The sequence below is a fragment of the Molothrus ater genome, chromosome 1 (genome assembly GCF_012460135.2).
Source record: "Molothrus ater isolate BHLD 08-10-18 breed brown headed cowbird chromosome 1, BPBGC_Mater_1.1, whole genome shotgun sequence".
Classification (NCBI taxonomy): Eukaryota; Metazoa; Chordata; class Aves; order Passeriformes; family Icteridae; genus Molothrus; species Molothrus ater.
In genome coordinates this window covers 27,937,069-27,963,684 of record NC_050478.2, presented here as the reverse complement: position 1 = coordinate 27,963,684, position 26,616 = coordinate 27,937,069, and the positions used below count along the sequence as shown (strand labels likewise).

General features: G+C 35.9%; 1 protein-coding gene across 1 annotated transcript in view; it reads left to right on the top strand.

Moving 5' to 3' along the window:
- The window catches only part of THSD7A (thrombospondin type 1 domain containing 7A), a 254,351-nt gene that overhangs the window by 18,130 nt on the left and 209,605 nt on the right, over window positions 1-26,616 (top strand). The window contains exon 2 of the mRNA XM_054514269.1: window positions 10,495-10,621. The gene's annotated coding sequence lies outside the window, so the exon portion shown is untranslated. The remainder of the gene's footprint in view (window positions 1-10,494; window positions 10,622-26,616) is intronic.

Genomic DNA, 26,616 nt, shown 5'->3' with positions numbered 1-26,616 from the left:
TAATTTCAAAGTAATGTGTCTGCATTTTTTTTCCTTCAAGAAAACTTGGGAATTTGATGTATATGAAGAGAACTTCTCTGCCCAGCACTGTTGTAGAGTGGATTTCAGTTCTTGATATTTTAGACACAAATGCATTTAATTGGAATTGCCCATGAGAATACTTATAGATCATAAACTTCTCACTCTTAGAATTGGTTGATTTTTTTTTTTTTTTTGTGTTTTCAGTGCTACATCCCTACTCTGCTTCTGCAGACCAAAGAGTTCCTCCAGCTCCTGACAGATTTCTGGGCATTTAGAGCTCTTGGTCATGCCTGTGTGACTTAAATGACTTTGTATAACTTGTGTATCTTTACCATTTCCGGTCATAGCTCTTGGTCTTTTGCAGATTGTTTTTTACTCTTTAATGTGTAATTTACATTGAAAGGATGTTTAAATAGACTTAATGACCTTAAATGACCTTGATATTTCCCTGCCCACTGAGGCTTGCCCATTTTTCTTTCTATCTTCATCTCTATACCTTCTATCACATATTTTTTTGGCTTTTGTTATTCCCTTTCCTAGCAAATTTACTTTGTTATTTCAATTCTAATATTTTCAAGTGCTTCCTCTGGAGATAAGTACTGTGTACCACTTCTGTAGAAAAGAATAACCATATAATGGTCTTGCATATCTGAAATCAGTCTTTGTCAGTAACCTCAGGCAGCTTAAAAATGGGATTTAAACTTTTTTTATTCATCACTGGTTTTAGGCTTAATTTTCCTTTTTATTTGAATGTTCAGATTCATTTGTATTCATGGTTATCAAGTTTAACTAGATAAAGAACACTTTTCTCAGTTTACAAGGATATATTTGACTTATCTTTACTAATCTCAAGTCCCATTTGTCTTCAAGTCTCCAGACATCATGATCTTTATTGTAAATTATTTCATTCTTATTTTAGCAGAGTTAGCATATAAAAAAAGTAGCTGCAGGCTTGTCCTGAAACAGCAATGACATTGGTTTCCCAGAACCACTGTGTGAAGCTGTAGGGATCTGCCTGTAGGGAGCCATGTATCTCTCTATCTCTGTGCCTTAATCCTTTATTAAGATCAAATGGGGCAAGGACTTCACTCAGTATTAATACTCTTACTTTTTGAGCCAGAAACTCTCCATTGTATCGCTGTAATAATTTTACTGAGGGTTCCTGACTGATTGCAGCCCAGAGGCCATCCCATGCTATGCAATGATTATATGCTTTCTGTAAATCTGCTCTGAAGTCTGATCTTATTTCTTTCCTCTCTTTCATTTTCAACCATGTGATTTGAAATACTTGAAACATGGTGGGCCAGTCTTTGCTTATTTCCTCCCTTATTTAAAAATAATTAGGTGGGAAAGACATTAATGATGTTAATAGCCTGGGACTTTGAAAAGAATGCTGCACTGGAATGGAAATTGTTCTTTCTAAGACAGTAATGTTTACACATTAGCAAAAAAAGAGAATTTTGTAACTCTTCAGTTTTCAACTTCTTTATAGTTTAGAAAGGAGCAAGAACTGTAACAGTTAAGAGTTAAGGTTTCAGCAAAACACATCAGCTTGAAGACATTGGAAAAGAAAGCTCAAGCAAGTGAAAAAAGGACTGATATAGGCTCTCTTCCTTGTATTTTGCTTCTTGCCAAAATTCTGTAGGTTTGTGCTTACCAAGTTAGACTCGGCACAATAATTCCTGTTTGTCTTTGCTGCAGCAGAGTGGATTTCAGGCAGGCATCTCGAGGTGGAGCCTCTGCACCAACCTCTTTATTGGTGAGCACTGGGGGTCCTCCCTTGGGTCTTGCTTGGTCTGATGGAAGGGTGTGTGGGGACCATCACTAGATTAGATGTTTGGGTACAAGAATGCATGTTTTCAAATCTATAATAATAGCTATGTGATAAAAGTACTAAAACTACTAGTTCTTTTAGCATTAACTGAACAGTAATTCATCTCCTTATCAGCTGCAGTAGACATTAGCTTTTGAGTTTGGTCAATGTGAGCTGAAATTTTCTGAGAGCCATGCTTGCTCTGTTTCCATATAAAAACAAAATAGCTAGAAATTAAATTAGCTAGAAATTAACATTCTCAAAACAGCTAGATGCTGTTTGAGAATGTTCATTTTGTCTAACCAAGGATAGCATTGTTTGAATGTAGCTTTCTTTTTGGATTAGTCTTATTTCCAGAGGTTATACCACTGGACATCATATAGTAATATTCTTCCTCATCTTCTACAAGTTTCTTAAAATTTTTTTAATGTCCTTTTTGATTAGATTATGTTACTGGATTTGGGTTTAAAGTGCAGTCCCATACTTGCAGCCTTCTTAAATCAGAATGCCTTTGCAAAGTCTGTATGTAAATATCTCTAATTCTTTCAGAATTGATAATGTCTTAGTATCTTTCATAAGGAGGGATCTGTTTTTGTTGCCTGCAGAGCTGGTGTGCATCACTGAGTTAGCATAAGCACCACTTAGAGCTGGAGGAGACAAAGAGGCACTTCAAGGTGTCTTCATTTTTATTCTAGATGTCTGCTTCCAGGGTCACTGGCCTTGTTCATAAGCTGCATTGCCTAGGAGGCTGTCTTAGATATCTGCCTTATATCTACTTTTAAGTAGATTCTTTTTTGTATGATAAAAGGTTAATCTGAAGACAGGAGTGTTCAGAGAGTGCAGCCTTCACTTGACAGTTTTAAAATTTAGGGGAACCCATTGCATGAGTCCTTGGTTTAGATTAGATCCAGCCTTATCCCAGGAAATAGGGAGATTATATAGCAAAGAATACCAAGTACTTTCTAAGATGCTGGAATATAAATGTCCTGATAAGAATGTATGGGTGAGAAAGATTAATGCTGGGGGCTAAATCTTTTCACAGAAGCTTGACATTTAAACCTGATCTGCCAGAGAACCAGTCATGGATATAAAATCCAAATGTCACTTTTGTGCTTGTGGGTTTGTTTCTTTATGTTGTGAATACCCAAAGCTGTAAAATATGTAATCAAATTTACTACAGCAGTAAAGTTTGGTGTGTTTTTTTTTTTTTGTCAAAGTAAGGAAATCATTGTAGTGACTACTGAATTGTGACTGTCAAAATCAGAAATCAAATTAATGCAGGTGGAATGCACTTTCTGGAATCAATTCTGGACCTTTACATTGCTCTTTTTTGGATTTTCATGGTTCAGGCAGAATATGTATCAGTCTGGTTTATACAAGTCTTATACAAGCCTGGGTATCTGTGGTTTTTTTTGGATATTTTGATTTTCTTTTTGATCACAATGTACCAATATATTCCAATTTTTTCTTTACTATCAGTGTGATGGTAGAAAGCAGTGTGTGCTACTCATTTCTTCTGTGTGATTTACAGTACTTATTTAATCAGAGATGGCATAAATTGAAAACCTTTAGGGAAATCAGTGAGAAGTCTTATTCTTTATCTCCCTGGACCTGCAGTACAACTTGCTGGAGTCCAGGATTCCCAGCCACCACTGTCACCTAATACAATGCAAAAGCCAAAGCTGAGGCCAACAGGTTGACCAAATTATAATGCTACCCACAGTGTCTTGCTTGCTTGCTAGTAATTCCCAAACCTGAATATCTATGCATAGTTTGTTTTAGGTAATAAGAATATTAATCTGTAAATGAACCACCGAGATGCAAATATAATGTGCTGAATAAATTTCAATTATTATTCATTAAAATGCAAATGAAGATAGGCACTTTAGAGACAGTTTAGGTTGTCAAAATAAATGAAATAAAAGTTAGGACATCAGTAATTAGATACTTACAAGAGGTGTATAATATTTTACCACAATTGCTGGACCAAGATAAATAAAGCTTCCTTTCCTTCAGCTTTATGTTGCAGCCTCACAACCACTTTTTTCTCCTATGACTCTTTAAAGTATTCAGGTACTGCAGCTCATACTTAAATTTTATTAGATGTATTCTAAAGATAAATCTTCCTGTGGCAGTAAATTTTAGCTGTATTCCTTCCACTCACCTTAATGAATTCTGCAGTTAAATCCCTATGCCATGTAAAAAAAACCCTAATCTCAGTTTACAGAACAGCGTGAATGGCAATATTTATTTTAGCTCTTGATGAGCATATGTTTTCTAGGTTTACACAGGTTTTATACTTTCAGTTCAGTACTCAAGTAAACCATTAAGCCATCTACACACAGATGACAGTCAAGTAAGTTAAGAAAAATGACAGTGAAATGTTGTGAATTTTTCTTCTGAATGATATGAATGGCTTATTACAGTAAGGACCTGTAAGGGTGTTGCTCAATTAAAGAGGATTTGTGGACACTGTTTTGTGTTTAAAATGCCATCATAAATTGTGAACAACAAAGTTTGGGACTTTTGTGACATGAACACAACTGTAATATGTTGTTACTAACTTTTACACACGCTTTGAGGTTATAAATTTGCAGTCGTCTACCAATGGCTGCATAATAACAGAGATTGCACTTGGTCTGATAACGGGGCTGTTATGGCTTCTGTATAGACATATCTGGGTGTATGTGTACTCCTGCATCAGTAATGCTAAGTACAGTCACATGTCAGCATTTAACCCTTCATTGTCTTCTGAGTTAAAGCAAGTAACGTGAAAGTAATTGTATGTAATATTAGTTAGTGATCTGTTGAATCCCTTGAATCTAGATGGGAATAGAATCCAGATATAAAATGAATATTGGTACCGTATCTACTAATAACCACATCCTAAAGCAAATTAATGTAGAAACTATTGAGAACATGACTTTTAATGTTTTAAAACGAATTTATTATTTTTTAATGAGTTTAAGTGATAGATTTTCATGGTCTATTGAAGAGTTTCTTGTGGTTTTTCTTTTCGAGGAATAGTATGGTTAAATTTGATCAAGTAAGAGCTTCTTTTAGGTGTTATGAAATAAAGTCTACATGAGAATTAATTGCTTTTTAGTAATTTCTGTTTGCACTATGATAGCACTAAAATGGGAGATTATTTTGATGTCATTAGAATTAATTAACATATATTTGGCAAATATAAATTATTATCAAAGTCCTTAGTGAATTCCAAATTACGTTCAAGTTGCTCTGCTGTGAGTGTATTTTTCAGAGGGCAATATCCAAGATTTTTCTGTTTGTGTCTGTCCCTGAAGCATGATGTGAAAGAACCATTAGGTAAAATCCCATGGGAATTGTTTTGCTGTTTCCTGAAGCCAGGCATTCAGTGGCATCAAAACCAGATACAAAGTAGATGAGATAGTGAGCTGGGATTGTACTGATGTGAGGAAATGAAAAGGTACAAGAATTAAGTGTTTCATAGGATTGTTCTGGTTAAGTACAGGAAAGGAAGAGGAAAGGAGAGTTGCAATAAAATGCTCTGTGTAAACACTGAAGCAGGAGATGGATGAGTGCCCACTTCCTTTATGAGTGCTGACCCATAAAGTAACTGGGATGGTGGTGTTTGTAAATTTTCATATGATGTGACTCTGTTTGCATCTCTGCCTGCTATAAATGCCCTGAAATAATAAAAAAGATGGCAGATCTCCTTTTCATATGGGGGAATGTTTTGCTTGTTTTCCATAAAGGTCACAGTGTGCTGTAAATGATAGCAATTAAATTCTCTGCATAGTGGTAGGAATGAAATAATACCACTAATGAAGACTAGAAATAAAAATCCCTGTCCCCTCCTCTTATGAAGAACACAGAAAATGTATAAATCTTCATTTCTTCCCTTGAGTTTACTTCTAGTAGTTGCATCAGGACCTAGAAATACTTGTAACATATCATTGACTATATATTACCTTTTTACTCATTCATATAACACCTTCATCCATCTGCCATGCTGTTATCTCTCCCTGTTCAGATGAACTCACCTCTCTAAAAAATAGAGTATTTTATAATGGATTTTTAAATATTTGTATTATTTTTCATTTTGATGTCATTTAAAGATGCTTAGGTATGGCAACCAGTAATGTCCCTATTAGGCCTGCTTGGGCCTAAGGAGTCACAGACAGTGTTAATAAATCTAAAGAAAACCTTCCATTGCCAAATTGTTTATAACTGTGGTGGGGATTCTGTGATTTAAATTTATTTATTTAATGTAAGCCTTGCTATAAAATTGCTATTTCTGAGCTTATTATTATTCTGTTCTGATATATGTGTATGTGTTATGATATAAAGTACATTTGCAGATGGGAATATTAGATACAAATAGTATATACATATAGTAAATATCAGAAAAGACACAAAGGGAAAGGAGCCAAAGTTAATTTGGACTCTCTACATGTCTGAGACACAATTTCAAGACGGATTAACATATGCAAAATTGAGATGAAGAGCTGTCTTCATACTTCAGCTTGGGTTTAATTACATGAATGATTCTTCTGATGAGCTGGTCGGGTGTGTAGCAGATAACTTAGAGATGAAGTTCCCAAAGGCTTGGGAACTTCTCACAGAGTATTCCTAAGTGTAATGAAAAAGATCACCAACTCTGTACACCCAAAAGAAGAAAAGGAGAAAGGGAGCTGTTGAAAATGCTCTCTCTCTCTCTGTGTGGGCATGCTCTGGACATATTTTACCTCAGAAAACTAGGATTTCTGTCAAGAGGGATTAGTTAAAATGAACTGCATGAGCTGTGTGTATTCATGCAGTTCAACTCTATGGAAGGTGAAAACACTAGATATAATTCAGGACTATTTAATGGATGTACATAACAGTTACAGAATGCAACAGTGTGCCATTGACAATATTGCTGATATAACAGTTGTTATGCAACAGGGTATTTTGAAAATAAATATTTTCAAAACTGCAGTGTACATTGGTGGAAAAAAAAAACTGTATGGAAAAGAACTACCCAGCACTGACCATTTCTTTTGAAAATCAGCAGATGTTAATCAAACAAATATTGAAAGACTATGTTCTGATTGAAAATGAGGTTTATCAAATGATGATTGAAAAAAAGGAAAAGCAATGAGTAAATTAGAATGAGTAAAAATAGTGTTGAAATTAGTTTCACAGTATATCAGCTGTCAGCAAAATACTGTAAGGTATTACTTTGTAGTTTACAGGTATTTTCATACAAACTGACCACAAAGTTAGCAAGCACAACTAGAACAAAACTGCTACTATGAAAAGCTGTATCTTTTGCAAAGGAATGTATCCTCTTGTAAACAGGAGGTCATCACATCACGGCTGTTTTCAAGTTTGTGGAAGGTCCCTGTTTTCTGAGTTTATATACTTTAGTAATTGCAACTATCAGAGTAATAAAAAAAATTGTCTCTTTTTAAAGTCTAAAACATTAGACTTTATTAACTGATAAACTTGTGTAGATAGTGTTAGAATAGTAAACTGGGATATTCTGGCATTCAAGTTTTAATAGTCATATATCTGTTTGCAAGTCAACAGGATTCATATGATATTTATAAGTTTTGGATGCTGTATTGGTGTCATGGTGTTTCATTGTGCAATCTGTTGCAGATTCTTATCATCAATGACAGCAAATGACAGCCCTTCACTGGTTTTGCATTTTTTGTGAATGCTGTTAGTGACAGCACTCTTTATTAATGGAAGGCTCAGAACTAGTTTTGTTTTTTTAAAAAGTTAAAACTCAATTATGTGTCAGAAGGAGAGTGAAATCTACATCAACTGTTTGTTGCATTAAATCATTGGAGCTGTATTTAAGTCACAAGGGTTGGAATTGAGCCACAGGAACATGTGTCCTTCTGCTTTTGCAAATGATATCTCATTTTTAAATACTGTTGTTGTCTGAGATTTAATAGACCTAATTGGCCTTATGGATGAACTCTGAAGAATTTCAACTTTGAACTTAGGAAGGGAAAAGAATCTGAACTTTGTCTTGTTGATAATTATTTCCCATGTATCAAGTAGATAAAAACATAAAGAGTTAGTGAATGTGAGTTGTATCTTATTTCTCAAATGTAGATTCATTTCTTTTGAAATGTCAAGAATAGAGAAAGCACCCTCTAGCAGAAACTTGTTTGTGTGGTATGGGCTTGTCAGCATTTTATTATAACTCCGTTCTTCAGGCTATAAAAATTTGCTTTAAGCCAAAAGCTGATGTGAAGTATTTACCTTGTGATAAACTTGATTTATCAAATTTGGCTGAATTTGGCTTCATTTTGAATAGTTCAGAGGTTCAATCAAGAAGGAAATTTTTTTTTGATCATTCTGCTGTGTACATTACTCAAATTACTGCTTGTGTGTAACTGGCTGTTTTGGGCTGTTTATGTGAAACTCTTGGAGTGCTTACTTTATATGGCTGCCTATTTTTATGGATGGAAAATAAACACTAATATATGGATATCTCCCAAACTAACTCATCTCAGTTAGACTTCCTTATTGCTCCAGCTTGGTCTAAAATTCCCTGAAACAGTAAATGTGTGTTATGGTTGAAACCTGGTGGGCTGCTCACTCCTTCTCCAGTGGGATGGGAGAGAGAATCAGAGGGGTAAAAATGAGAAAACTTGTGGATTGAAAATCATGACTGTTTAATAGGTGAAGGAAAAGCATTGTGCAGAAGCAAAGCAAAACAAGGAATGCATTCACCCCTTCCCCGTGGGCAGACAGGTGTTGAGCCATGTCCAGGAGAGCTGGGTTCCATCATGTTTAACCTTTCCTTAGGAAGAAAAATGCCATCACTCCAAAAGCCCCTTCCTGCCTTCATCCTTCTTCCTGCGGTTTTATATATGGTACCACATGGTATGGAATATCCTTTTGTTCAGTTGGGGTCATCTGTCCCAGCTGTGTCCCCTCCCAGTTTCTCGTGCTTCTCCCTGCTGTATGAGCAGGAGAAAAGATCTTGACTCTCTATAAGCACTGCTCAGCAATAACTGAACCTGTCATGTGTTATCAACACTGTTTTCAGCAAAAATCCAAACCACAGTCCCATATGAACTACTGTGAAGAAAACCAGTGCAATCTCAGCCCAAACCAGTACTTTGTGTTAATTCAAAGAAGACTAAAAGCCCAGTAAGATGAAATTTCACTATGATTACTGACAGAGATTTGCTGCTGAATGAAGGTATCTAACTCATACTGATGTAAAATAAACCCCAAAGGATGTTTCATTCTGTTTTGCAATGGGCTTCTTGCTTCAAGTCCTCAATTAGGAGGTGGCATACTGAAATACAGACCAGCACTGCTTTTGGATAGTACCAGACAGCTCCTTATTTTAAGATTTCCTCATGAAGGAAAAGTGAAACAGTTTTTGGAATGTGGGATTTCAATAAAATGTTCTTATTCACAATTTTGATGATGCAAAGGATACAATTGTCTCCTTTTGCTGCTATTCTTTTACAGCAATCAATAGGCAACCATAATATTACAGTTTAAATGTGAAGAGAAGCACTTTATACAAAAAGATCTGCCTTATGTTAAAACTTCTTTGCCTAAAGTTTTAACTACACATACATTTCCTGAGCCTTATTTATCTTTATTGACTTAACAGGACAAGCTAAAATAGGGTTGGAAGCTCTCAAATAAGTCAGGTATAATCATAGAATTTTCTCAATTGCTGCAGGCAAATGTGTGCAGCTAGGGGAAAAGTCCTGATTGTAGTCCATCTTCTTATATTCAACTTGTTGTGTTTTTCTGTGTCCTTAAGACATCTGATAGGATGTTAGTTGTAAGGCTGAAGGTTTCACTGAACTCCAAAAAAAAGGAACTGGGACATAGAGCAAATGGAGCAGAAGAGAATGGCTAACAGTTGCTATTTTTTTCTGTTTAGCTGGCATATTTCTCATATTTAAGGAAATTTGGAGCTTTGATTGTATAAATGCAGAATCATTCTGCCTGTTGGTGCCAATGTTCTGCACTTAGTTTACTGGATTACATTTGTATTGCTTGGTTGCCAGGCCAATTAATTTGTCAGAAGGTTGGACTTTTTTGATTTTTAGTAAGCCTCTGTAAAAATTTAATCTACATCGTTTGGGGCAGTAAGCCCTGACAGGCAAAAGATATTATATATTTTTTAGTTTTTAAAAATAATTTCAGACTGAAAATAAAAGTGTTTTTCAATAGACTTGGAAAGGAATGGGCAAGACTAAGCCATGATTCAGAGGAATGTCCTTTTAAATTAGAACTTTGAGATGGCTATAAGTAATGTGCTCAGATAGCATAAATAGGAAAAAAAAAGGGAGTAGAAAAGGTCCCAAACAGATGCCTAGCAGCAGTTTTTCACATAAACAAAAATGTGTGGAATGTCCTAGACATGATTATATAACTGAGAGGTAAATGTTGGGCTGCTTAGGGAAATTCAAAAGTATCCAGGGGCACATGGGGCACAGGAAACTTTGAAATGTAGGGAGCTATTAATGCTATTATATGCTTTGAATATCTTCAAATGTTCTTGGCTATACAGATACTGACACTGAATTAACTCTCACTTTTACATGCTTAGATCATCACCACCTCTCCTTTAGTGAATCCTCAGGGGAACTCATATGGGTAATTTGTTCAATTTTTGACGCCTTTTGTCTGCTTATTTATAGGTTGCTTCTGAATTCATTACATGGGCATTTCCCATCCTTATGCTATTGATTTGACGTGCTCTGGAATCCTGATGGTTGTGAAGTCCCTGGCTGGCAGTGGAGAATAAATGTTTGGTGTGGCAGAAAGGTGCTTTTAATCTGTGCTACTCACTACTTTCCATGTGGAGCTTGTTTCTTTCCTAAAACACCTTTGATTCTTCTTACAGAAAATTTGAAATAACTCAAATCAATAGCAATTATCTTTGCCTAAGATGTAATTTACAGATAGAGCTGCAATCTGCATGAAGCAGTTCCACAAGCAGACTGCTAAAATGGACATGATTCTTATGTGGATATCAGAGAGCTGCAGTTTATCTAAATGAAATGTAGAGAGTTTAAGGTTTATATTTTTGTTCCAGTTATAAATATGTTGGAGTAAAGAAAGCTAGGAATGTTTCTAGGAAAGAATAGCTAACTTGCTATTGTGCACTTACAAGTCAAAAATTGATTGTGAAATTGTACAATTCATCACAAGTGAACCTATCTGTGGCTAACATATCTTTAACTTAAAACTTAATTGTAGGTAACAAAATAATGTTTTTCTTTTCCTCTGCAACTTATTTGTCTGTATAGTTTGACCATAAATCCTACAATAAGCAAAGTTGCAAAGATTCATTTCTGACAGGGAAGACTTTTTCCTCTGAAAAGTCTTTTTAGTCAATTCATGACCTTTAGGAACAAAGCTAGACGTTTTTTGTGGAGTCACTATTTTAACAGTCAATAGGCCGATTAGGATAACAGTTTTGTGCTAATTATATTTCATCTGTCCAAACCTGTTTAAGTCACTTTTACATAGTGGCTTCTAATTTATTTGCTTTTCTGCTGTGACAGATCTGACCTCACAGTGAAGTGTATGCATTACTTTCATAATCTGCAAGCCACTATATTTTTTCCAAATTATTTGTATCAACAGATTTTGTTCAGGTTTTGTTCAACAGATTTTGGACTGTTCTATGAGCTATGGAGAAATTGTGGGGCAAAAATCCAATTGTGGTAGGCAGAGATGGCTGGATTGTCTAAAAGGACTAAAAAATCTTAAATCCTCTCAAAAATCATTAACAATTTTTTTATATTAACTACATAAAATATGCAGAGCATATGGTGTAGCTGATGCATTATTGACAGTTGTCTTAACAGACAGATGTCTTGTCATTCAAAATTTATGCCAGTAAAATAGTGCAAACATTAAAATATTTTTTATTATCCTACATAAATCGTACATCTAACATGCTGTTATGAATATTCTAAAACTTTGCTGATTGGTTTTGTTTTGGGCTTTTTTTCTTGTTAGAAATAAGAAATAAAAATGAAACAAAATGTTAGTGATGGCGTGTAAGAAATTGAAGATGAAATAAAGCCAGAATGTTCAGGTATTATCATGAGAAAGGGAGGGAGTACTTGTCTTTTTGATTTCTATATACAATATAGAAATACTATAGGAAATAATTGGCACATTATCATAATTGCATTCGTGTTCATGATATCAAGGTCAGACAAAATAATAGTAACAGTAGAGGGATGTCATTTTACTGATGCTGGCAGATATTAATTGAGGTTACAAGAATTTGGTGGTGCTGAAAAGAGACAGGTGAATATCAAACCCAGAGGACCTTCACTGTATTGCATATTCTTTACCATCTGTTTTGGGAATTCCATATTCAGCCATGGACTGGGAAAAGATGAAAAGTTATATCTCCTTGTTTTCCATTTCACTTCTTTAAAAATGCTGCTTTCAAGTTAATATTATGATGGCATGTGTATATTTTTAATTTGAACTTAAAAGTTTGCATTTTTATAACAGAAAAAACATGTTTTCTATTAAGTGTTTATATTTTGAAGCACTGAACTCAATTATTTTTTCTGGTTCAAATAGTATTTCCTTGGTCATTAATGAAAATCATTAATAGTTTCAGCAATGAGTGTTGGCTGTTTCTCTCTCTTGTCTCTGAATTTTTTTGTAATAAGGGGAACCATTTACTTTGCCCTTTTAGTGGTAAAAAAAAGAAGTAATTTAAAAGATTTATGCCAGTAGAACATGGAGAGTATTAAATGAGCTTCACGTTGGTTTTAAACCCAATAGATATTTAACTGAACAGTATTAATGGATGTTCAAAGGCATTTTGATTAGTTCATGCAGCCAGCTCAACTTCCTAATAGAGGAGGCATGGTGATAAATGTGTTAAAAGAGCTCTGTTGATTAAGCAGTGTTGCTCTTTTTGCAGTCCCTGGCAGTGTAACAGCATAGGAAGTACAAAGTCTAAACTTTACCAGCTGAATCAACACAAGAACGTTTTGTTCGGGTTTCATGTAAAACTGTTGTTGTGATAGTTAAAAGATACTGCTTCCTAAGTTCTCCAATATCTCATTTTGCTTTAATTAAATTTTCTACATGTTAAATAAATATTGGATGTAAGTTTGAATTGACAGTAAAGTTAGAAAATCAAACAGTGTGTGTCTTAAATTAAAAAAGCAATTATTGTTTTCTAAGTCTAACTGGCTGATCTGATTTAGCTAAAGCTTTGCAAAAATGTCATCTTGATGGACATATGGAGCTGAAAAACATCATCTGATAATTTGTCAAATGCACATATGTGTTTAAGAAGATCTCAGAATGGGAACAGTTTTTGCTTAATGAGAGAAACTTCAGGCTCATTCCTTGATGAACCTGAGCTCAGCTGATCTCTCACAACAAAGGGAGCACCACGAGAGGTCCATGGGGCACCCAGCTGCCTTGGGTGTCCCGCCCAGTCCCCAGCAGCCATGTAGGGGTGGGCACTGGGCATTTTGGGCTGCTGGAACCAAGGCCATAACAATGTGCCTGAACGCTTGAGTCTTAGCCCTTAAAAGATGCAGCAGTGTTTGCTGAAGGTGACCTTTTGTCTGAAAATGAATTGCCTGTATTACAGTGATAGTAAAACAATGGTTTTCCTATGTTATGGAAGTTTTCAGTTTTTTTTTCTTTGTGCTACAGATCACAATGTCTTCAACAGAGTGTGATCGGTGGCAAATTTATGAAACTGTTTGAATATGGCTATGCTAAATATTTGGTCTTGATACTGAGAGGTGTTTTTAATTTGTTTTAATCTTATGGGTGGTGTGTAAATGAAAGGAAAATAAATGTTTTATTCAGATCACCCATGAAAAGTGGGAAAATAACTGAAATAGCTGGATGTTTCTGTTTAAATGTGTCAGTGCTTGGCTAAAATTATGGCACTTAAACAGATTTACATTTTGAACCATGAAACAGAAAGCATTTGGGTTCCAGCTGGTAATTAACCCCTACCACTTTTTCCCTGGCCTCAGCTCCTCTGGCAGGGTATGTATTCTGGAGGGAGGACCTAATCTGTCTTTTTTCCTCTCTAATTGCTCCTATAATTGGGTATGTATGTCTATACCCACTGCAGTGGTTGTGGCCCCATCTCCATCTCAGGAAGATGACATTACTGAATCACATCCGCCACACCTGACACAAGGATCTCAAGTTTAGAGTGAAAGTGGAATTTTCCTTAAATTTAGTAGGATGTATGAAAAAGGAGAAGAAAGGACATCTAGGGGTATTGTTGTTCTGTTGATTTATTTTGGTTTTGCCTTTTTTGTTTTGTTTTCTTTATTTTTGTATTTTTCCCAGTTTCTCTTATTTATTCTCTGGGAGCCTGTGGCAGTTGGTGTTGCATTTGCACAGATCTGAGTGACATGACTTTTGGCCATAGGCTGCATCAAGTCTCACTGCAAATATCTGATTACCTCCTGACCAGCAGCTAACCCTGCTCTCCAGCTGCTCAGTGAAGAAGGATATCTCCTATCCAGCCATTAATCAGTGTAATCTGTTACTGGCCCTCTCACATCAGCCCCGTGCCTTCACCACATTCTCCCTGCTTTTATTCCTGCTTTCCCCCTGCCTGTCAGGGACTCTGAGACCTGGGAGTCCTCCCAGCTTCCTATTACATTACTCTCCAGTGGCTGGCAGGAAGAATTATATAGTTATCCATGGACATTGCTACAAGATGCATTCAATGAATGGCCAGGCTGTCAAATGTTTGAAATAGATGTAGGAGGAATGTTTCTTGCCAGTTTGAATAAGTATCTGAGATCTGGGGTTTGCAGTAAGTGTACAGGTTCTCAGCTTGTCTGGGCAGCAGCTGCCTGCCTGCAAGAGCTCTGGAAAGAGAAATTAAGCTGTGGAATGGCTGTGCTTGTAAAAAATGTCAATATTTGCCTGCTGTGTTGCTGACAATTTTTAGTTCTTCTTGTAAAATGTTCCCTAATTAACCACTGGCATGAGATGCTTCATGGGAATTAGATGTCAAATTTTTCAGAAAGAAAGGAAGAAATATTTCTCATCCAACTGGGAAGAATTGGTAGCTGTGCCCAAAGTCTTGATATTGCTAAGTCAGTTCTTTAACTGAAATGGAGAGTCAGATTAAGGTTTGTGAAAGTTGCATGATAATTTAGTTTTCTTTCTTATTGGTGTGGCATGTCTGATATGCAGCTCCTCTGATTCTTTGCTCTGTACTTTTATGTGGGTTTGCATAAATATGCTGCTTAAGCTGAATCACATTTCCTTTATCCTTACAATTCTCCATGGGCAATGCAATTAAACAGCTCATGAAAAATGGTATACTATGGGATTTGATTTAGGCCAGTGTTTATAGCACTTAAACCAGTGTATCTTAGGCCTATCCTGTGTGGACATAAAAAGCTCTCAGAGAAAACTACATTATTAAAGGTATAGAGTTGCTGTAATGTACATAATCATATGGCTTTCTTACACCCCTTAAGAACTTATTCTCTATACACACACCTGCTTTGTGTAAGAGGGAATTCTAGGATATTAAGCATGCTCGCATTGTGTTAATATTTTTATTTTGGTACAAGAACTGGTATTAACAGTTATTCCATGCTGTAACATGCTTCTCGTGTTTCTAAAATAGTGTTTTTTCTGCTTATTAATAATAGGTACTTTAGTGTTGCTCTAAAATGTAAAATAGAGGTGGTTGAAAATTTTCTCAAATGGAGTAATTTTCAGAAAGAGAAAAGTCTGGGGACAGCAGAAAGCCTTATATAGGGTCATCCCTGCCAGATACAAGAAAGTATTGTAGTGAGATTCTCATGGATAATACTTTTATAGATATAGGATATTTTGTAGCAGCTACAAAATTAAGACTTCAAAAATCATGCACATGGGCAAAATCAAAACTACTGCTTTGCTTCCTTCATCTGCATGCACAGGTTGTCAGTATTCTAATGCATAGCAGAAGTATGACTCTCTATTTTCTGAGGAAAAGAGCTTCCATGCACTGGGAAGTAGTAAAGTAACACTCTGGAATTGGCTTTTCAGGATTAATGGCTCTTAATAAATGAATTGATACTTCCTATTGCTCTGTTTCTTAGTGTTTATTATATGCATAATGTTTCAAGAATATGTGGATGTAATAAGTAACATAGTTATTAATAGTTATATATTAATTATTAAAATATTATATAATAATTACTATTGCAATATTTAATAAGTGTGTTGTAAACGACAGGCTAGCTGAAAAATAAACGGTCTTGAAACTTGGAAGCTGTTTCTAAGAATGTGTGATGACTTGCAGATTTTTTAATTAATTAATTGAAACCTTCATTTTTGTTTACTCAGAAATGTATCTGGATTAGTAAAGATGTGCAACGCATTAAAATAAATTTCTAAATTATTTTCTGTGTAAAAAGTTTAGAACAAGAAAGATTTCTCTTGCATTATATTTCCACCACTTTTTATGTTTTGAATAACAATTTCAGATACAGAGTGACTCCTCAGAAATACCATAAAATAAGAAAAGCTTTAGGGCAAGTTGTGCTGTTAGTGAGTGATGATACTTCTATCTGGCAGTTCAGTTGGCTTGAATAATACAAGGTTTATGTGATCTATTATCTTACAGTGCTGAAGTAGTCTACTAATACAAATGTTTCCATTTAAAAAGAAAGTGAACTTGCTAAATGGGAAAGATAATGTTTTATTAATTTTTCTTCTTGGTTTTATATTCTTGTGCCCTGCAGCTCTAGTGCAGCTGCTGTAAGTGCAAATGCAAATACCAACTTGCTTAATGGGGTAATTAAAGGCAGTGGAGGAAAGTTATGTAATGGATACTCACTAAGTGTAAAATGTATTCAAGCCTTACCATATGATATTTTAAACAGTGGAATTGTCTCCTGAGGTTGGAAAGGCATTGTATATAGCTTGTGGAATAGTTCTTTTTTTCTTAAATTGGATGTAAAAAAAAAAGTAAAAAGCTCTTTCTAATTCAACAGAATCTAAATTCTTTTTGTTCATTTTACTTGAGTAGAGTAATTTGACATTTTTTCCCCATTATTAACCCACCTTCCCAATATAGTTAAAAAACAGTGTATTGAAATCCTGGCTAGCAGCTGCATTATTAGGAAGACAATTATGGAAAAAACAGTTTTCAAGACAAATGCTTTGTCTTCAGATTATGTCCATCATTGCTCTGCACATCTTTGTGTAGCTGAATGTGACTGAGGACAGACTACAAGGACACAGAGCATTGTGCACTTTAGCAGGGGAAATAAAAGCTGTTTAATATGTTCAGAAATCTGTGATTAGATAATTGAAGACTTTTGTTTTCAAAACTACCAGGTTTTGATACTGGACTTTGTCTTTTTAAAACTGCTGTGCAATATTTTGAGACAGCTCCCAGTGTGCTGGACTTCACAAATCTTTCCAAAGACATAGTATTTGGCTTACTCACTAGAAATATTTCCTTTTGTAGCAAAGTAAAAATTAGTAAAAATCAAGTGTAATTCACAGTGTAAACACAGTGATAGTTATAAATATATAGAATTCAGTGTACATTTGAAAGGAGATTTTCTACATTTTAAAGAACAAAGCATAAACTGGCTCTACTATGAAATTAACGTATATGGAACTACAACATATTTCAGATGAATTGAATAAAAGTTTGGACAAAATATATAGTATGGCCTCAAATAGAACCAAGGGTAGTTTAGATTGGATATTAGGAAAAACGTTTTTCATGGAAAGGGTTGTCAAGCATTGGAACAGGCTGACCAGGGAAGTGGATGAGTTGCCAATCCTGAAGGTGTTCAAGAGATGTGCAGTTGTGATATTTAGGGGCATGGCTTTGTGGTGGACTTGGCAGTGCCAAGTTACCAGTTGGACTCCATGATCCTAAAGATTTCTTTGGCCTAAATAATTCCCTGATTCTCTTATGAAGTGTTAGATTATAGTACTGGAAGCCTTGGAATGGGTGCTCCCATGGCATATGAAACTTGGTCTTTTTGCTTTAGTTGGATCCAGTTTGAAATGTTTCAATCCTGAGCTAACAATATCAGTATCATGCACAGTTCTTTCCTCTCTTTCCTGTCCTCAAACCACTCTGCTATCCAAGTTCATATTTTTTAATTCCTTACCTAATATTCTAGTCTGGAAATTTATTTCTACTATCTACCATTGTGTGTGTGATGGTGTTTGCAGGGGTCTTAGGATGAGGGAAGAGATGAGAATGTGACTCCATGTTTCAGAAGGCTTGATTTATTATTTTGTAATATATATTATATTAAAACTATACTAAAAGAATAGAAGAAAGGATTTCATCAGAAGGCTAGCTAAGAATAGAAAAGGAATGATAACAAAGGCTTGTGACTGACTGAGACAGTCCGGACAGCTGGACTGTGATTGGCCATTAGTTGGAAACAACCACATGAGACCAATCACAGATGCACCTGTTGCATTCCACAGCAGCAGATAATTATTGTTTACATTTTGTTCCTGAGGCCTCTCAGCTTCTCAGGAGAAAAAACCCAAAGGAAAGGATTTTTCATAAAACATGTCTGTGACAGTGTGTTTATGGAGACAGTGTGGGAACAAGGGGAATCTGTTCCAGGCCTTGGCTGCTAACAGCGATGCTTCTCATGCTGGCAGGATTGCACCTGTGTAATGAGTCTCATACAGAGTGTGGAGTGCAGTTGGTGCAATGAAACCTGTGATTGATGTTCTGCTATTACTGCCTCTGCTAGGAATTCCATGACTTGTGATTCTTAAACTTCTATTAGAATTCTAAGAATTTTCTTGTTTTGAGTAGATCAAAAGATATATCTCTGGTGCCAGACACTCTCTGCTTGCTAAACTTCAAACTCTTCTATCTTAAAAAAGTATTACAATAGTAATTTTTAGGGAATTCATTATCAGATGTTTATTTGTTAAATTGTGGGTGTTCTGGTTTTTTGTTTGTTTGAACTAACTTCTTATTCACCACTCCATAAATAGAACCCAAGGAAAACAAAACCAAGTCATGACCACAAGAATCACCCTAAGGAATATTTTTGGTTGCAAAAGAGCTAGATTAAATTAGTAATGATCAACTAAAATATAGTTTTTCAATGGTAATTGTTAATATCAACTCTCATTAGCTATATATTGAGGACGAACATTTTAACTGCAAAGCTTGTTATATATATTACAGAAACATTCCAAAGGACATAATTTTGTTTTTATGGACTCTCTAATAATTTTATTTTGTTACTGTAGGAAAAATAGGATTATGGTATTTTCTTTCTCTTGGAGGATGTGGTTGGTGGGAGGATGCTTACCAGTTGGTGGATTTTAGTGTTGATGCATTTCTTACTCTTCTTTTTCATGGGCTTTTCTTACCTATCATGGGAAATTTAACACTACTTTTGTCTGTTCTCCTTCATGAATGCAGAAGGTAAATCTTCATTTCATTAAAAAAAAAGTCTTTCTGCAGATTTTTCATTTTGGAAATATTTCCTGCTTACCTAAGCTTATTTATTGATCTGATTCCTCCATTCCAATGGAACTACTAGTTAAGATGTTGCATTGCTATTAAAACCTGTGGTTCACTCTTTCCACGTAATAATTTTGCTTGATTTTCTTGTTTACTTCTTTTTTTCAGCATTTCTCTTCTGGAGTTTGGCTGAGGGCTTCTGCTAGAGTTGAAATAAAGCTGTTTTGAAAATCTGTTATAAAAATATTATTTCTGAAGTCTAAAATCTCATCTCCTCCAAGACTGCAAGATAAGAGTCTTTTAGAGTCTGTAAGATAAGAGTTTAACGGTAGTGACTCACAAAGACACGTGCTGACGTTAATCCACAGTGATGGACAGCATATACACCTTATCTGGTATTATTTCAGCTGGACATTCTTAAAATGATATCACACTGGGATTATATTAAATTTATCTGATTTTTATGAATGTAAAAAATCGAATTGCTATAGATACTTTTGTTTAATGTATAGATATTTAATGTGTATTTAATTGTGACCATTTTTTGTTATGCATAGTGCTGGATATTGCAGTTGAATGCTCCACCAGTGGAATTTTTTTTCTTGTCATTTTTTATTTTTAATGTTTTACCTTTAGGCCTTTAGAGAGCTGAGTTCCTCTTTGGCAGTGGGGAGGTGGGATTACTGTGTACCTGGAGCTGTCCCTACCTGCAGCCAGGGACAGGGTTCCCTTGTGGTCTGTGGGTGCTGTTTTTGCCACCACTGTGTATTGAGCACTGGGGGCTCTTAGCAGCACCTGCTTCTGTGCTGGCTGGCTCTTTGTAGCACTTTTCCTAAGACCCTTGTGAATCCTATGGGGCAAAAAATTACACAAGATTATTGTCAGTTTGAGTCTACCATACTGAGGGCTTAAGGTTTTTAAATTCTTTTTGTGTTTGTACTCATCTCTGGAATCTGCACTCTTCTCCACAGGATTGACTGCTAATTTCAACTCTATCACACTTCTATCAGCCTTCAAATTAACTCAGAATATGATGCCTTTCCCCACCCTCCCTTCCCAGAGCTAAAGTATCTCCTATGTTTTTAATGTGTTTCCTCACCATCACAGCTAAACACACGAGCCAAGAATTGTGTGTAAAGAATTGAATGCTTATAATAAGAATAATGATTTTTAAAAAGTGCTTGATGGGACATATTTTCCCTTGAAATATATTGACTGACACTTCTTTGTATCTTGTCTTTAATTCTGTATTTTCATAGAATAATAGAATAGTTTGGGTTGGAAGGGACCTGTCCTGGGGTGTCCCAGACCAGGACAGGAACCTTGAAGGTCATCTAGTTCCAGCCTCTTGCCATGGGCTGGGACATCATCCCCAAGACCAGGTTGCTCAGAGCCCCATTCAACCTGGCTTTGAACACTCTCAGGGATGGTTGTCCACAACTTCACTGGGAAATCTGTTCTAGTGTCTTACTGCCCCCAGCGTGAAGAATATTGTCCTAAAATCTAATCTAAACCTACTCTGTTTGAAACAATTCCCCCTTGTCCTGTCACATTTTACTCACCTAAATAGTATCTCTCTAACTTCCCTGTGGGCTCTATTCAGGTACTGGAAGTCTGTGATTAGATCACCCCAAAACTTTGCCTTTTCCAGGCTCAACAACCCCAATTCTCTCAGTCTTTCCTCATAGTAGAGGTGCTCCATCCCTCTGTTCATCTTGGTGGCCTCCTCTGGACTCCCTCCAACAGGTCCCTGTCCTTCCTGTGCTGGGACCCGAGAGCAGATTCAGCCCTGCAGGTGGGGTCTCAGCAGAGCAGAGCAGAGGGGTAGAATCCCCTCCCCTGCCCTGCTGCCCACGGTGCTGTGGGTGCAGCCCAGGGCACCTTTGGCTTTCTGAGCTGGTTGAGTGCCCATGGCTGGGTCATGTTCAGCCTTTCATCCAGCAGCAACCCCGAGTCCTTCTCATCAGGGCTCCTCTCAACCTGCTCATCTCCCAGCCTGTGTTCATGCTGGGGGCTGCCCCCACCCAGATGCTGAACCTTACACTTGGTCTAGTTAAACCTCAATTTTATGTATTTTATACCCTGTTTCATATGTGTTGTATATGCCCTCTAAGGTATTTTAATGTTGTCTGATAAAGATGAGTAGCCAGGCTTTCATAAGACATTGAAAGTGCCTAGTGGAACTCTAAATAGAAATGTACTATCTGTCTAGAAGTGAGAAATAAAAAATTATGAAGGAATATGTATCAACTGGATTAAAAAATCTGTTATTGGTCACACTGCAAGAAAACCCAAACCAGGATTATTGTTGAATTGTGTTGTTTATGTTGTACAGACCTGTTTTAGGAAACAGTGATATTTTATATTTTACATAATAGACTGACTTTAATTTTCAAAATCAGTGCCCATGAAATTTGAAGTTGATAACTTGTTTTTTAGAGTTGCAGAATAATCTGGACTGGCTGGTAATATGGATTTATGCAGGTAAAATATGATTTTGTCTAACAAAGTCAAAATGATGCCTCTAGAAACAAGAAGTGCAGGCCTTATTTTCAGAGAGCTCCTGAATTCTTGACTGAGGAAAACAGTGACTCTAGAGAGGGCTTAGGGAGTTGGAGAAGAAAAAGTAACTCCTCAAGAGCAACCAGTTTGACAAATATTAGTTCAGTCTCTGGCTGTGAAATACTGCAGGAAAGACTAAAAGTCAGCATTTAGTAGAAAGACTAAAAGACATGTTTTAATCTGTGAAATCAATACTGGAAGTATTCTCAGTGATTGATGTTGATAGTTTAAAAGCTTGCAGAAGAGCAGGAGAAGATGTAGAAAAATATCACATAAATATTGCTTGAGGAAGCTACAAAACCCCCTGTTTATTTCATTGATAGCAGTCTTTAGTATTACTTGGTATAAGAGGCATAAATCCTTCAGATGGAGAATAAATACTGGGGGCTAAAAATATTCTGCTAAAATAAATGTGTTTTTGAAAACTGGAATAGATCGCATGTAGTGATATGGAAATACCTGGGGGAGTTTAAAGTTTGGTAATAACCAAGCAAAATCTGGTCCAGTAAATCCTAGGAACATGTGAAACTCTCAGGTAGTCAGAGATGTGGTGTGAGGAGTACAAGTCCCTCTGTGTAATTGTGGACACAGGTAAGCTAGGTTGGGATTTGATAATTCCAAGTGTGAGCTGAGATTCTGTAGCTCCATAATTTTAATTTCATAAATCTCTTCTTTCAATGAAGTGTTTGATTTTTTAAATTATTTAAATAATAATGATTTCAGTTTGTTTCCTTTTTAAATAGTTGATGGAGTTTATTTTGGGAGGGGAGAATTGTGTAAAAGTTATAGGCCAGCTTTTGGGTGTAAGGAAAGTTCCATCCCTGACAAATATCTTGCGTTAGGCACTTTGGTTATGATCAAACAGGGGAACTTCAGGTATGAAAACAATAACTTCAATTAATATAATAAAAATCATTGCCTTGCTGGGTGATAATATACACATATTATCCCATGGAACCCAGCCCTAAGCTCTCAAACCTACATTCCAGCCTGACTTCAGAGCATTTTTGCTTGGCTGTGGCAGCTGGGTTTTTCTGCATTTGATTATTGTTGGCGGGTTGCAGAGGCTGTTCTCTGCCTAGCCAGATCTGTACAGTTGTCTGTCATACTGGAAGTGTAAGAAAGCTTCAAGATGACCTGGAAACTATTACATGTTTGTAATCCAAATTCTGTAAATGTTTCTCAGTCCAAAACAGTGATTGGCTGGAAGGGAAGCTTATGAAAAGCATGAGAACAGGTAATAGAGTGCTTTATGAATGGAGGTGCTGAAGAACTGTAATTACCATATAAATAAGATTTTTTTATTGTTACAGAAGGAAGGAACATACTTCAAATCTGGAAGCCAGATAACATGAGTCTAATCTAATTTAGGTGTCTGTAGCTGAGTTTGTAATATGGCACTTCTTCTATATTCAAGTGTATTTTGATATTTTAAGGCAAGATTCTTCTGACTGCTTTTAGAAATATATTTCCAGGCAAGATAAATTGTATCTTATTGACTAGGTCTTTATTGACTGTAATGAAATATAGCTGAAATGTAGTTAACATCAATGGACACTGATGAATCCTATTCAAGATATGTATTCGGAACACCACAGGCACTGCAATATTGCACATTTCCATCAAAAATGCATGTACTTCTGAAATAGTTGTGAGAAAATTATACCCATTCCTCCCAGCCTAGCAGTATGAAAGTTCATGCACTTGATTAATAGAGAAAAAGAAATCAAATGCATTGTATGGTTGGCTGATTTATGCTGAAAAATGCTCTTTATCTTTGAACTCTCAGATTGCAGGTCAGGCTGGATTATGTAACTTTTGTTTCAGAGCATTCTGTGCAGATGTGATTGAACAGATATGTGAAGAAAAGAGTTCTTTCAAACAAAAGCTGAGTAGATTTCTTTAGCCATTGTCTATCCTGGATACAATTAATGAAGGCTTGAGAAGCAACCCCAGTCCTAATAAATTGCAGTGAGCTTTTAACTGGTATTTTGGAGGCAGAGGAGGTGAGTTCTGATGGGTGGTTCTGACCTGTCTTCCTCAGCTTTCTCCCCTTCAGAAGTATTTTGCTTAAGCTTCCTTTTTGTATTTGTTCATGTACCTTTCCACACAGATGTTGAGGTTTCTTTATATACTTCAAAAAATAATTTTACAGGAAGTACAAGTATTTTAAAGTGACTGCCAACATACCCAGGTTAAACTAGACATTGTTCTTTTAATCTTTGTTAAAGTTGTTTGATTAAATAGTGAACTTCTATAAGCCTTTTATTGTTTGTCACTTTAAATGTAACTTGGATATTGAAATCTAATGAGTTTATACTTCTTAATTAGAATATTGAGATCTTTTGTATGAGTTGAAGTGTTAATACCATGAATATGCAATATATTAAAATAATACAGCCTTGGTGACTTGGTGTAAATAAGCAATGGGGTGCTGGTAGCTGCCAGGAACACTGTGGTTTTGCATCAGCTGGAAAGAAGGCTTCTATATCACCTAAAGCTTTTAGTCCACACGTTTCAAATCTAAGAGAAATTATTAAAATGCATGGAGGAAAATCTTTTAATGGCCTTCCTGGTCAGTCTTGAAACAAGGAAAGGAATGTTTTTGTCTTTATAATATTGAAGTATTGAAGGATCTGTGTCCTTTCCAATTTTGTGGAGAATGTAAGTGTCAATAAAGTTCAAAATGCAGGACTGAAGCAGTTGAAAGAATATTTATTCATGAAAAGTACAAGGTAAAACATCAATGGACAGGTTGTGGTAGCTTTAAAGTTTTCATGGTAGGAGGTGAAACAGAGAACTTTAGAATTCAAGAATAATAATTTCTGTTGATTTCTACTCTTTTGTTGAATAGAATAAAAGGATGTGAGCCCCAAGAGATCAGGCATGTATTGACCACTTGGGTTTCTTCTGCTGTTTTGAACTATTCATTTTAACACCTTGAGCTAATTGGATGTGTGAGAGGCTATAGTTAATTAAAAATTTAGATATGTTTTCTGTTATGTCAGAGAGTAAAGGAAACTTCTTAAGTGCTGTGTTATGGTATGTATCCTCCTGACCCATGGAAATTCTGTGGAGTTACTGTTTTGAAAGCTTAAGAACTTTGATAATGCTTCGTGTTAATGAATCAGCTCATGTTTGTATTCAGAACAGTAATTGGAGTGGAAAAGTTATCCTTTTTGGTAATTAAAAGTGCTCAAATGCTGTAGTTTGATGCAATTTCTTAGTTATTCTATTCCTGCTTTTATACAGTTTCTTTTTGAATTTGCAAGGCCAAGCACTTATTCCAAATTCTACAGGAGTACTGAGTCCTGAAGTTTTGCTTGCTGCACATACTGGTAACATGTGTATATGCACAGAAGGGGATTTGGGACTAGATTTGCACACTGAAATGTAACACCATTATCTCCCTCAATAGCTCTCAAGTATTTAACCTCCCTTTACAAATGAATAGATGTTTAGTCATCAGAAGGGAGGTGTCCTGTTGTGTACTTTGGCACAAATTTTCATCCTGTCTGTGTAAGGAAGTTTGGAAGAGTTGAAGAGTTTAGCAAACAAGCAGAGCTGCCAAGAGCTTTGTGCTTCCCAGGACGTGAGTGCACCTGGCACTTTGAGGAGTGGCTGAGGTGGGTGATGCTCAGCCTGCAGGTGTGTTCTTGCCCTGCTGGGGATGTTCTGGCTTGCTGTAGAGATCTGCTCCTGGTGCAGTGCTGAGCTCCGGTGCTGACCAAGCTGTGCTGCCTGGTGGTGTCACATGCCCCATCACCCTCAGGTGCTGATGCCCTAAAAGCCATCACAAGTTTCTGATGCCCTAAAAACCATCAGAAGAAGGCACGAGATGCTGCCTTCTTCCCCAGCATCTCACTCAGTGGCCAGGTAACCACAGTGCCCACCATGCTACCACCCTTCCTTGCAAATGTCCATCAGAAAATTGTGCTTTCAAGCACTGTATTTATAAATACATGTGTAAAGTTGTTAAATATGCACAAGGTAAGTTAGTTTTTTGGTAATTAACTGGAATTGGTAATCAATTGAGAAAAATAGAATGAAGGTCTAATAGAAGTGGAGCATATATTTTTGCAAGGATTAAACTAAAAACTTTTAACTGAAAGATGCAAGGAAGTGTAAACAAACAAAAGAAGATAATTCTGTTGACATTTTATTGTATAGTCCAAATTATTGTCTTCATGTTATATCTGTAATATGTTTGAAGTTATTCTTGCAAGCTTTTTTTTTTTTTGTTTTGTTTTACTGGTTTTAGAAATAAGGCAGGTACTCACTGAAGGACGAGCAAATAGTAATTTCCAGCTTTTATCTGCCTTCATACAATGATTGAGAATGCTACTTCTGAGTACACTTTATAGAGTATCTCATTCAGATAATATTTCTTTTTATAGTTTTTTCAGTGATTAGGCTTGGCTTCCATGTCTGCCAAATAGCCTCTCTGAGGAGCCTACATATAGAAAACTTGCATTTATATATAAATGCAGGGAAATTACCAGGAAAATTAAATAATAAATAAATCTTGTAATACAAGGTGAATTGCAAAATAGCTTTAGATGTATTTGTCTGTATACTCAGTCTGTAATTAATCTTAGACCTCTCTTGTACAGCTAAATATTTTCTAAATATGTTGTAAGGTCTACTATGTGAATAGAAACATATGTATTTAAGTTAAACATTGAGTTATCTTATTTTGCTTCCTTTGGTAATATTTAGTGGCTTCCCTTTGTAGTTCATGTTAGCTTCATTCTTTTTC